Source organism: Triticum dicoccoides, chromosome 5A, assembly GCF_002162155.2.
Source record: "Triticum dicoccoides isolate Atlit2015 ecotype Zavitan chromosome 5A, WEW_v2.0, whole genome shotgun sequence".
NCBI lineage: Eukaryota > Viridiplantae > Streptophyta > Magnoliopsida > Poales > Poaceae > Triticum > Triticum dicoccoides.
Genome location: NC_041388.1, coordinates 19,306,043 through 19,318,042, shown reverse-complemented (window position 1 = coordinate 19,318,042; position 12,000 = coordinate 19,306,043).

The window sequence follows — 12,000 nt, the reverse complement described above, 5'->3', positions numbered from 1 at the left end:
AACTGTTAGTTGGTTGGATCCCACAGATTGTTACTCGGGATTTTGCGAGTATCTGTTTTGTCCCATGCATGCATTATCTGATGTATATGGAGCACCCAGCTTGTGGGGCTTCGAAATAGAGTAGGTGTTTCACGCGATAAAATATGCATGCACTAACACTCCAGGCACATAGACCGGCGCATTCGACCAAACCTCAACTAGTTATGAATGCTGGTTGGTTCTTCGTCTGGGTCAGGTACTTTAATTCTTTGTGTTCCAATAAGAATGAAATGCATAGGGCATGTGGTGGCGGCGTGGTGGCGGGTCTCGGCAGGGGGTTGTAGGTGGTGGCGGAGGGGTCGGCCATTCCCGCTCGGTGATGTACTGCTGCCTGCGATGGCGCATGGCGACCTGCACGGCAGTACTCTGCGTTGACAAGCGCGTCCTTGGGACCAGGAGGGGGTCGGCCTGACGAGATCCGGTGGGCGTGGCGTGCTCGTGGCAGCAGCAATCCAGCGCTCTGGGTGGTGTCTTCTTCGAGTGGCGCGAGATGGACATGTCAGGACCCAGATTCCAAGTCACATCGATCTAGCCGGTAACACCTCATATCTCATTACGGCCTCACGCACGGTATCCCCACGGGTGTCGCCTTACCATGGCCCGGGACTGTTTGTGCCTTTTGGCTCACGTATATGATAGTGTCACTAGCATCCATATGACAGAGAAGCTGGGCCGACATGGCTAGTCGTGAACCCAAAGCGGCACAGACCTATGGAGATAGGCATACATGAATCACATCGAGCATGTCGGTCAACAGCGTGTGAATCCAGGCTGTAGCACTGGGCTAAAAGGACTCCGAGGAACCTGGGCTATAGCAGGCTAGGCAGGACTCCGGATGTCACCGCGTGACATTTCCTCGAAGGGACAGACATAGGAACGAAGTGAAACACATGCCGGCCAGTCAAGTGTCCTGAGCAGTAGTGCTGGGCTAGCAGGACTCCGGTGAACCGGGCTGTAGCGGACTACTATGGCTCGAGGAGCACTAGACTACATTTCCCCATAAGAGAGGCTGCCAAGGATAAACAACTAGATTGTCGGATCCCACACATACCAAGCATTTCAATCATACACACAATATGCTCGATATGTGCAAATACAACATGGCATCACAAGAAAACTCTACAACTCAAGTACTTTATTTAAAGGCTCCAGAGAGCCATACATAACATGTTCATACAGGTAGGGGTCACATGACCCGACACTCAAGTCATACAAGCATACAAGCACATGCGGAAGCAAATAGTCTGAGTACAGACACTAGAAAGAAAGAAGGCTTGTCGAAGCCTGTCTATCTACATAGGGCCCTCCATGGCCTGGATCACCACCTGGGTGGCAAGTTACTCATCGACGTCGAGGTCTACATAAAACCCATCGGAGGGGGTGGTGTTGTCGTCTGAAAACAGTAATTAAAGCAACATGAGTACAAAGGTACTCATCAAGTCTTACAACAGAACCTACTATACATGCTCATTCTCAAGAAGGTGGTGGAGTTATTGCAGCAAGCCAGCTTTGACTCTTGGCTAAGCTATCCTACGAGACACCACTAGTAAAATAGTTTTCGCACACGAGTCCACTAATCACCAACACAATACTCCACCGGGGATCCTCCCTCGTCATCCTACGAGAGGGCCATCCTCGGTACTCACACTTATCTTGAGTCTTTTAGTAGTAACCATTAACTTGTCTATGAACTGTATAGGCAACCAAGTAGTCCTTTACCGCGGACGCGCCTATTCGAATAGATGATGTTAACCTTGCAGGGGTGTACTTCTTCATACACGCTCTCACCACTTACCGTCGTTTACATGACATGTAGTAGGCAACCTTCAAGCGGAAGCCCAATGAGGGTGTCGGCCATGGCCTACCTAAACACTCAACTCTCTAGTCCAGGTTTATCGCCTATCCAGGTTCCATCCGCAGGGAGTCCGGCCGAGGTTTCCACATACGGCCCCGAACGATGTGAATAGGGTTCCCGAGACACCAAACGGGTGACTCGGTACACCGTGCCATGGTGTATCTACCGCATCATAGCCCACCCCTAGGGTCAGCGCTACGCACGGCCGCCAACACATAACCTACAAACACCAGAAACTAGTTGCAACTCCTGAATAGAGTACTAGGGTGATTAAGAAGCCGAGAGGGTCAATTAAGGATCCCAATGCATGGTAGTAACTGATTCTTAAATCACACATACATATCTCAGTTCTTAGGGACGTCCTCAATGAAACAACCCACCATGTACTCCTACATGGCCTCTCATCGATACCTTTACCAAATCATGTTCAACACATCTCTCACATTACCGACATAATCATATCACTCTAGCCCATCACCCAGATGAACCAGACCTGACTCAACTCTAGCATAGCAGGCATAGCAAGGTAGGAAACACATACATGGCTCAATCAACTCCTACACATGCTAGTGGGTTTCATCTAGTTACTGTGGCAATGACAGGTCATGCAGAGGATAAGGGTTCAACTACCGTAGCACACATCAGTTTGAAACGTTGTTGTCTTAATGCAGTAACTAAGAGCAGAAGCGAGAACATGGGATTGTATCGATATGATCAATGGGGTTGCTTGCCTGATGGAGTAGTAGTGGGGTACTGCCCTTCAGTTGGATACTCGGAGATATCCTCGAAGGCAGAACCTACCACGAAAGACACCACAGAATATAATCATCACATGGCAATATGCAACAATACGATGCATGCTATGACATGGAAAAATGAGGTGTCCTGCCTAATGCAATGTGAAACAAGTTGAAATGGGTCCATTTGAATCAAAGATTCATATGGAAGCTTAAGTTCTTATGCATTATAAGTGTATTAACTTGTTTCACCTAAACAGCAAGGTTAAAGTGTTTTGTCATGCATGAAACCATTACATATGGAAATATTGAATTTTTCTAATCATTTTTCATATATAATTTGTTTGATTTGGAGCTATGGCTGATTTTCTATATTTTTTAGAAGTTTTGGCTATTTTCTGGAATTTCCTATATAAGAATAAATCCAGAAAATAAATAACTGCGTTAGCACTGTGTCACTGTGACGTTAGCGGGTCAAAGGCGCCAGCCCAGGTCAAACCTGACTGGTGGGCCTCATTTGTCAGTGTCTCAGCTAACTAACTGAGTTAGTTAATGTTTAGTTAGGACTAAACTAGGTTAGGTAGGCCCTGGGCCCACATGTCAGTGAGATAGAGTTAGTTAACGAGGTCATTAACCTCTAACAGAGTGATTAACACTAATTAAAAACTAAACTAATTTAGTAAGGAGCCGGCCCCACATGTCATTGACTCAGGCGGGGTCAAACTGGGTCAAAACTCGCCGGAGTTGACCCGGGGCTCGTTGCCGACAAGGCCAGGGACGGCGGAGGGGTGCGGGTTTCCTCCTCCGGCGACCATTTGGCCGGCAGAGGGCATCTAAGTGACGCGGCCACTCGTCCGCGTCGAGTGGGGTAGGTGGTTGGGCCTGGGGTGGCCGGAGTTGTTGCCGGCGTCGAGTTTGGCGGCGGCCGAAGCTCGGGTGAGCTCGGACTCGTCGCTAGGGGGCACAGAGAGGCGTGTGGGTTAGTGTGTTGAGTTCCTGGGGGTGCGGTAGGGCTAGTGGTCATGGTGGCTCGGCCGTTGGGTGGCGGGAGCCTCGTCGGCGACGAGCTCTGCGGCGGCGCATGCGGGTGAGCAACGTGCAGTCGCTACGGGGCTCGAGAGAGGGAACAGAGAGGGTGGGGAGGTAGCTAGGCTCACGGCGGTTGCGACGGAGCTGACGGCAAGGTCGGGGACGACCTGCTGCGATGGTGATGGCGAAGGGGGATCTCCGGCGGTGGCGGAGTCGGCGAGGTCGATGCGGTGGCTTCGGGGCACGCGAGCGCTCGGGGCGCGGCCTGCTCGACGGAGAGGAGGGTGGTGGAGCTCGTGGACATGGTAGGGCGGTGCAGAGACGACGGTGGCTACGGCTACGGCGGCAGGACGGCGGCGGCTGCTTCGGCCATGGCGAAGGGAACGAGGGAGAGAGGCAGGGGGAGTGTGAGGTGTCCAGGGGGTCGGGAGCGCGACGTGGAGGTCGTCTAGCCCGTCCAGCGGCGAAGCGGCAAGAAGGAGGTGGCGCACGGCGGTGCGCGCGCGTCGGGCACGCGCCCGTGTCCCTCCTCTGCCTACTGGCAGAGGTAGGCGATGACTGGCACGGGCCAGCACAGTGCTGGGCTGGCCAGTGGGCTGGGTGGGCTGCGCCAGGTAAGTTCCTTTCCCTCTCTCTTTTTCTGTTTTATATATTTTCTATTATTTCTGTAACTTTAGGGCTTTAATAAAAATGCCAGGGCATTTCCAAAAATCATAAAATTAATCATGGCTACTGCTTAGAATATATCCAACAGTAAACATTCTAGTTATAATTATTTGAGCATTCAAAATATTTTATAGCATTTAATTGCCCAAATGCAAATACTATATGAATTAATCCAATGACCTTAAGATGTCCTAGAAAAATGTTCACCATTTTTGTCAAAGGTGTTAACCCAAAACAAAAAGTGTGGGCTTTTTAGAAGGGCATTTCAGGTTTATTGAAAAGTTTTTTAGTAAACCCTAGTTGTTCCAGGGGGGTGCTGGGGGTTCTATCATCCTCATTTCATATTTCTGGGAAATTTAAACATGATGCAATCACTCTAATGCATGAACTAGTTAGGGTGTGACAATCATGCATGTGGTGGCGGTGCTGATCTGCAATGGATCTGGCGAGGCACCACGACCCGGTGCTAGGTGATCCGTGCACACGATGCTTGATGGAGGCTCTTCGAACAGATCTGGGTGAAAACCTGCCTTTGGCTAGCTGCCAAGGCCGGCGGTGACGGCGTTGTTATGCGGCGTTCCCTTCTTGAAGGCATTGCCGAGGAGAAGTTCAAGGCCACTATCTGCTATCTCCAGGGGAAACCCTAGATCAGTAGATCGGATGACGGCGGTGCAATATTGTGTCGTTTCCTCTTGGGAGCGTCAGTCTTGGAGGTGTTCACGAGATCGAGGGACCAGTGGGCGGCTTCTTTGGTGGAGCGGTGCTTCATCTTAAACATTGATGGAAGCAAGTCTCGGCGGAGTGGTGCAGTGGAGACTTGGTGCCCGATGCGCGGAGATGGACTCGCGCAGGAGGAGGTAGCTGTCTGGCGTCATGGCGGCGTCGATGGGAGAGTGGCCTGACAAGGTAGAAGCCTCGATATCTCCTCTAAAGATGGACACGTGAAAAATGGCGGCGATGACACATGGGAGTACGTCAGACCGGTCTGTGCCCCAGACCCTGTATGTGGCTCGGCTGGGGCTTCCGGCTTTTGATGATAGGCTTAGGTGAGTGGTCTGGGTATTTGGCCTAGCTAGCATCCCTTTCATCATTTGGATAGGAGTAGTGGCATATGTTACCAAGATGGTGGATTCAGGCATATTGTTGTAATACTTTGTAAGGTTCTCGAGAATAATCAATAGAGTAACCGCATGCATTCCCAGACGCACAGGCCAATGGTTGTCCTCCTTTTCTAAAAAAATAAAGGACCATCCTTTTTTTGCTCCCTGATTTACGGATTCGCAGGGAGGCGATGGCCAGGGTTGCGAAACAAAGTGATCAGAGGGCAGGGAGACTAGGGCATGATCGAGCGAAGGCCTTTAAAGCCGCACAATCTCCCAAGAACATCTGGAAAACTCTCCTTTTGACCAGACACTTCTACAATAGCCTTTTAATTGGTGTCAACACTGGCTTAGAAACGCATTGTCCGGTGGACTCTTCGATCCATTCTCTGCCTCTTCTTCAATGGCGTACCCTTTGAAACTGTTGGGTATATATTTTGTATTGCATATGTATTGAAGTTGTATCCTACCTCCTAGTCTTGTATAGTTAAGGTAGAGGTCTTTCCTTATATTATATATACGTGCACTAGTATCCCGATCGATACATCATATTGCAAATTATCTGTCTACATGGTATCATCTTTTTCAGTCTAACCCTAGAATAGTCGCCGCCGCCGCGCCTCCACGGCCGCCGCCGCCATACCCCACCACCGCTTCCACCCATGCGTCCCGCACCGCTGCCACTCGCGCATCCCACGCCGCTGAGCCGCTGCGTCCCGTGTCGCTGCAGCCGCTTCTATCTCGCGTGTGCGTCCCGTGGAATTGTCCAACGCATGCACAAGCTAGCTAGACTAAGAATCGATCCAGCTGCTTAGCTAGCTTGGCTGGTGTCTTGTGTATCTGGTGCCTTATTGCTGTAGTCTTCGCGCCGCCGCCTTCCTCTGTCTCACGCGTGCCTAGCCAGCCGCTGCGTCTTCCCATCTGCACGCCGCCGCCATGTCGTGGCCTTCCTCCCCTGGCTCCTCCACCACTCACTCGTCTAATCCGTTTGCTGGTCCCGAGTCCTTTGCCGCCGCCATTCATGAGCTTAATATTAAGGCCCGGGTTTCCATCCGTCTCGATAGCTCCAGCATGTCGTACTACGCGTGGAAGACCTACTTCAATCTCGTCTTTCGTGAGTACTATCACATCGAGCATATCGACGGTTCCGTGGACAACGCGTATATGCGCGGCGACCCGAAGTGGTCCGCCATCGAGGCCACAATCATCCGTTTGTTCTATCAGACGGTCTCGAAGGACATCTTCCACACGGTCGTAGCCGAGGGTGACGACGCCTGCACCGTGTGGGCCAAGATCAACACACTCTTCACCGACAACAAACTCCAACGCCTTGTTTTCTTGCAGCAGGAGTTTTTCGGCTGTCACCAAGACAACTCCACCATCGACGAGTACTACATGAGGCTCAAGATGCTCGCCGACGAGCTTCGCGACATCGGCGCTAAGGTATCTGACGACCTCATGCTGAGCACCCTCACCGCCGGGCTTAATGAGGACTTCGGCAACGCGGCGTCCAACCTCACCCTGCTGTCGCAACCCACTTTCCAGCGTGTCGTCGCGTACCTCAAACTTGAGGAGCGCCGGGTGACAAAGCTGAAGCAGCGGGTCCAGCACACCGCTCTCGCCCTTGGTACCACCCGTGGCAGCCCTGCTCCTCCGACCGCCCCCCGCCAGTCCGCGCCGCCAGCACCCGCCGGCTACTACCCGCTGCCGCCCGCGGCCCCAGCAGCCGCAAGGTGGCGGGGGCCGATGCAACCGGCGGGGTGGCGGGGGCCACCGCCAACAGCCGCAGCAGTAGCAGGCGCAAGGCGCAGGGGGGCACCCCACTTCTAGCAGCTGCCTCCACCGTGGGCCGCTGGGCAGAACCCGTGGACGGGCGTCGTCCACGCCTATCACATGCCCGTCCCGCGGAGGAGAATATTTGAGTTACTAGTTTGGCCTTCATTTGAAACAATGCGGAATAGTTTCGCAACTCACGCCACCCGGAACACCACAGCGTAATGGTGTGTTCGAATGTTGTAATCGTACTTTACTAGATATGGTGCTATCTATGATGGCTCTTACTGATTTACCGCTATCGTTTGGGGGTTATGCTTTAAAGACAGCTGCATTCACGTTAAATAGGGCACCATCTAAATCCATTGAGACGACGCCTTATGAACTATGGTTTGGCAAGAAACCAAAGTTGTTGTTTCTTAAAGTTTGGGGCTGCGATGCTTATGTGAAAAACTTTCAACCTGATAAGCTCGAACCTAAATCAGAGAAATGTGTCTTCATAGGATACCCAAAGAAGACTGTTGGGTACACCTTCTATCACAGATCTGAAGGCAAGACATTTGTTGCTAAGAATGGATCATTTCTAGAGAGGGAGTTTCTCTTGAAAGAAGTGAGTGGGAGGAAAGTCGAATTTGATGAGGTAATTGTACCTGCTCCTTTATTAGAAAGTAGTCCATCATAGAAACCGGTTCCTGTGACACCTACACCAATTAGTAAGGAAGCCAATGATGATGATCATGAAACTTCAGATCAAGTTAATTACTACCGAACCTCGTAGGTCAACTAGAGTAAGATCCGCACCAGAGTGGTACGGTAATCCTGTTCTGGAGGTCATGTTACTTGACCATGACGAACCTAGGAACTATGAGGAAGCGATGATGAGCCCAGATTCCGCAAAATGGTTGAGGCCATGAAATCTGAGATGGGATCCATGTATGAGAACAAAGTGTGGACTTTGGTTGACTTTCCCGATGATTGGCAAGCCATCGAGAATAAATGGATTTTCAAGAAGAAGAGCCTCGCTGACGGTAACGTTACTGTCTACAAAGCTGGACTTGTTGCGAAAGGTTTTTGACAAGTTCAAGGAGTTGACTACGATGAGACCTTCTCACCCGTAGCAATGCTTAAGTTTGTCCGAATCATGTTAGCAATTGCCGCATTTTATGATTATGAAATTTGTCAAATGGATGTAAAGACTGCATTCCATAATGGATTTCTGGAAGAAGAGTTGTATATGATGCAACCTAAAGGTTTTATCGATCCAAAGGGTGCTAACGAAGTGTGCAAGCTCCATCGATCCATTTATGGACTGGTGCAAGCCTCTCGGAGTTGGAATAAACGTTTTAATATTGTGATCAAAGCATATGGTTTTATACAGACTTTTGGAGAAGTCTGTGTTTACAAGAAAGTGAGTGGGAGCTCTGTAGCATTTCTAATATTATATGTGGATGACATATTGTTGATTGGAAATGATATATAATTTCTGGATAGCATAAAAGGATACTTGAATAAGAGTTTTTCAATGAAAGACATCGGTGAAGCTACTTATATTTTGGGCATCAAGATCTATAGAGATAGATCAAGAGGCTTAATTGGACTTTCACAAAGCACATACCTTGATAAAGTTTTGAAGAAGTTCAAAATGGATCAAGCTAAGAAAGGGTTCTTGCCTGTGTTACAAGGTGTGAAATTGAGTAAGACTCAATGCCCGACCACTGCAGAAGATAGGGAGAAAATGAAAAGTGTTCCCTATGCTTCAGCCATAGGCTCTATCATGTATGCAATGCTGTGTACCAGACCTGATGTGTGCCTTGCTATTAGTTTAGTAGGGAGGTACCAAAGTAATCCAGGAGTGGATCACTGGACAGTGGTCAAGAACATCTTGAAATACCTGAAAATGACTAAGGATATGTTTCTCGTTTATGGAGGTGACAAAGAGCTCATCGTAAATGGTTACGTCGATGCAAGCTTTGACACTGATCCGGACGATTCTAAATCACAAACCGGATATGTGTTTATATTGAACGGTGGAGCTGTCAGTTGAAGTAGTTCTAAACAAAGCGTCGTGGCAGGATCTACGTGTGAAGCGGAGTACATAGCTGCTTCGGAAGCAGCAAATGAAGGAGTCTGGATGAAGGAGTTCATATCCGATCGAGGTGTCATACCAAGTGCATCGGGTTCAATGAAAATCTTTTGTGACTATACTGATGCAATTGCCTTGGCAAAGGAATCCAGATTTCACAAGAGAACCAAACACATCAAGAGACGCTTCAATTCCATCCACGATCATGTCCAGGTGGGAGACATAGAGATTTGCAAGATACATACGGATCTAAATGTTGCAGACCCGTTGACTAAGCCTCTCCCACGAGCAAAACATGATCAGCACCAAGGCTCCATGGGTGTTAGAATCAGTACTGTGTAATCTAGACTATTGACTCTAGTGCAAGTGGGAGACTGAAGGAAATATGCCCTAGAGGCAATAATAAAGTTATTATTTATTTCCTTATTTCATGATAAATGTTTATATTCATGCTAGAATTGTATTAACCGGAAACATAATACATGTGCAATGTCGGGGATATCGCTTATCGGGAACTTATCGGTCGACCCATGATAAGGGGTAAATCGGCCAATTTATCGGCATATCGGCGGATTTATCGCCATATCGGCTGATTTATCGGCCGATTTATCTTATCGGTTAGACAACGATAAGCGATAAATCGGCTGATTTATCAGAATATCGGAATATATCTTGAACACATGTGTGAATACATAGACAAACAGAGTGTCACTAGTATGCCTCTACTTGACTAGCTTGTTAATCAAAAATGGTTATGTTTCCTAACCATAGACATGAAGTTGTCATATGATAAACGAGATCACATCATTAGGAGAATGATGTGATTGACTTGACCCATTCCATTAGCTTAGCACTTGATCGTTTTAGTTTACTGCTATTGCTTTCTTCATGACTTATATATGTTTCTATGACTATGAGATTATGCAACTCCCGATTACCGGAGGAACACTTTGTGTGCTACCAAACGTCACAACGTAACTGATGATTATAAAGGTGCTCTACAGGTGTCTCCGATGGTACTTATTGAGTTAGCATAGATCGAGATTAGGATTTGCCACTCCGATTGTGAGAGGTATCTCTGGGCCCTCTCGGTAATGCACATCACTATAAGCCTTGCAAGCAATGCAACTAATGAGTTAGTTGCGGGATGATGCATTACAGAACGAGTAAAGAGACTTTCCGGTAACGAGATTAAGCTAGGTATTGAGATACCGCCATTGAATCTCGGGCAAGTAACATACCGATGACAAAGGGAACAGCGTATGTTGTTATGCGGTATGACCGATAAAGATCTTCGTAGAATATGTAGGAGCCAATATGAACATCCAGGTTCCGCTATTGGTTATTGACCGGAGACATGTCTCCGTTATTTCTACATATTTCTCGAACCCGTAGGGTCCGCACGCTTAACGTTCGGTGATAATCGGTATTATGAGTTTATGTGATTTGATGCACCGAAGGTAGTTCGGAGTCCCCTTCTGGTCCGAATTGGACTAGGGAGAGGGGGGGGGGGCGCCCCCTTTCCTTCTCCCTCTCCTCCTTCCTTTCCCGTCCTAGTAGGAGTAGGAAAGGGGAGTCCTACTCCTACTAGGAGGAGGACTCCTCCTCCTGGCGCGCTCAGCAAGGGCCGTCCGGCCTCCCCCTTGCTCCTTTATATATGGGGGCAGGGGGCACCCTAGGACACACAAGTTGATTGTTCCAAGCTATGTGCGGTGCCCCCTCCACCATAGTCCACCTCGATCATATCGTAGCGATGCTTAGGCGAAGCCCTACGTCGGTAGCAACATCATCACTGTCATCACGTCGTCGTGCTGATGGAACTCTCCTGTGAAGCTCTGCTGGATCGGAGTGTTGGGTTTCGTAGTAATTTCAAAAAATTTCCTACGTACACGCAAGATCATGTGATGCATAGCAACGAGGGGAGAGTGTTGTCTACGTACCCAACGCAGACCGACTGCGGAAGCGATGACACGACGTAGAGGAAGTAGTCGTACGTCTTCACGATCCAACCGATCAAGCACCGAAACTACGGCACCTCCGAGTTCGAGCACACGTTCAGCTCAATGACGATCCCCACACTCCGATCCAGCAAAGTGTCGGGGAAGAGTTCCGTCAGCACGACGGCGTGGTGACGATCTTGATGAACTACAGCAGCAGGGCTTCGCCTAAACTTCGCTACAGTATTATCGAGGTATATGGTGGAAGGGGGCACCGCACACGGCTAAGGAATAGATCACGTGGATCAACTTGTTGTGTCTTTGGTGCTAGCCCTGCCCCTCTATTTATATGTTGAGCCCCGGGGTCGAAACTTGGAGCAAAAGCCTCCTCAAAGTCGGTTTTGCCCGAAAGGCAAGAGTCCCACTCGGACTCCAGGACCAAACGCCACAATCCTTAGCGTCTGGCCCAGACGCCATGGGCCTCGGCGTCTGGCCCAGGGCCAGACGCCAGGGTCTCTGGCGTTTGGCCCCCTGGCCTCCGCAAAACTCATTTTTGCTAAAGCCTCATGGGCTTGACCCCTTGACCTAACCATATCATCCAATATATGAATCTTTACGTCTCGACCATTTCGAGACTCCTCGTCATGTCCCCGATCTCATCCGGGACTCCGAACTCCTTCGGTTCATCAAAACATGTAAACTCATAATATAACTGTCATCGTAACCTTAAGCGTGCGGACCCTACGGGTTCGAGAACAATGTAGACATGACCGAGACACGT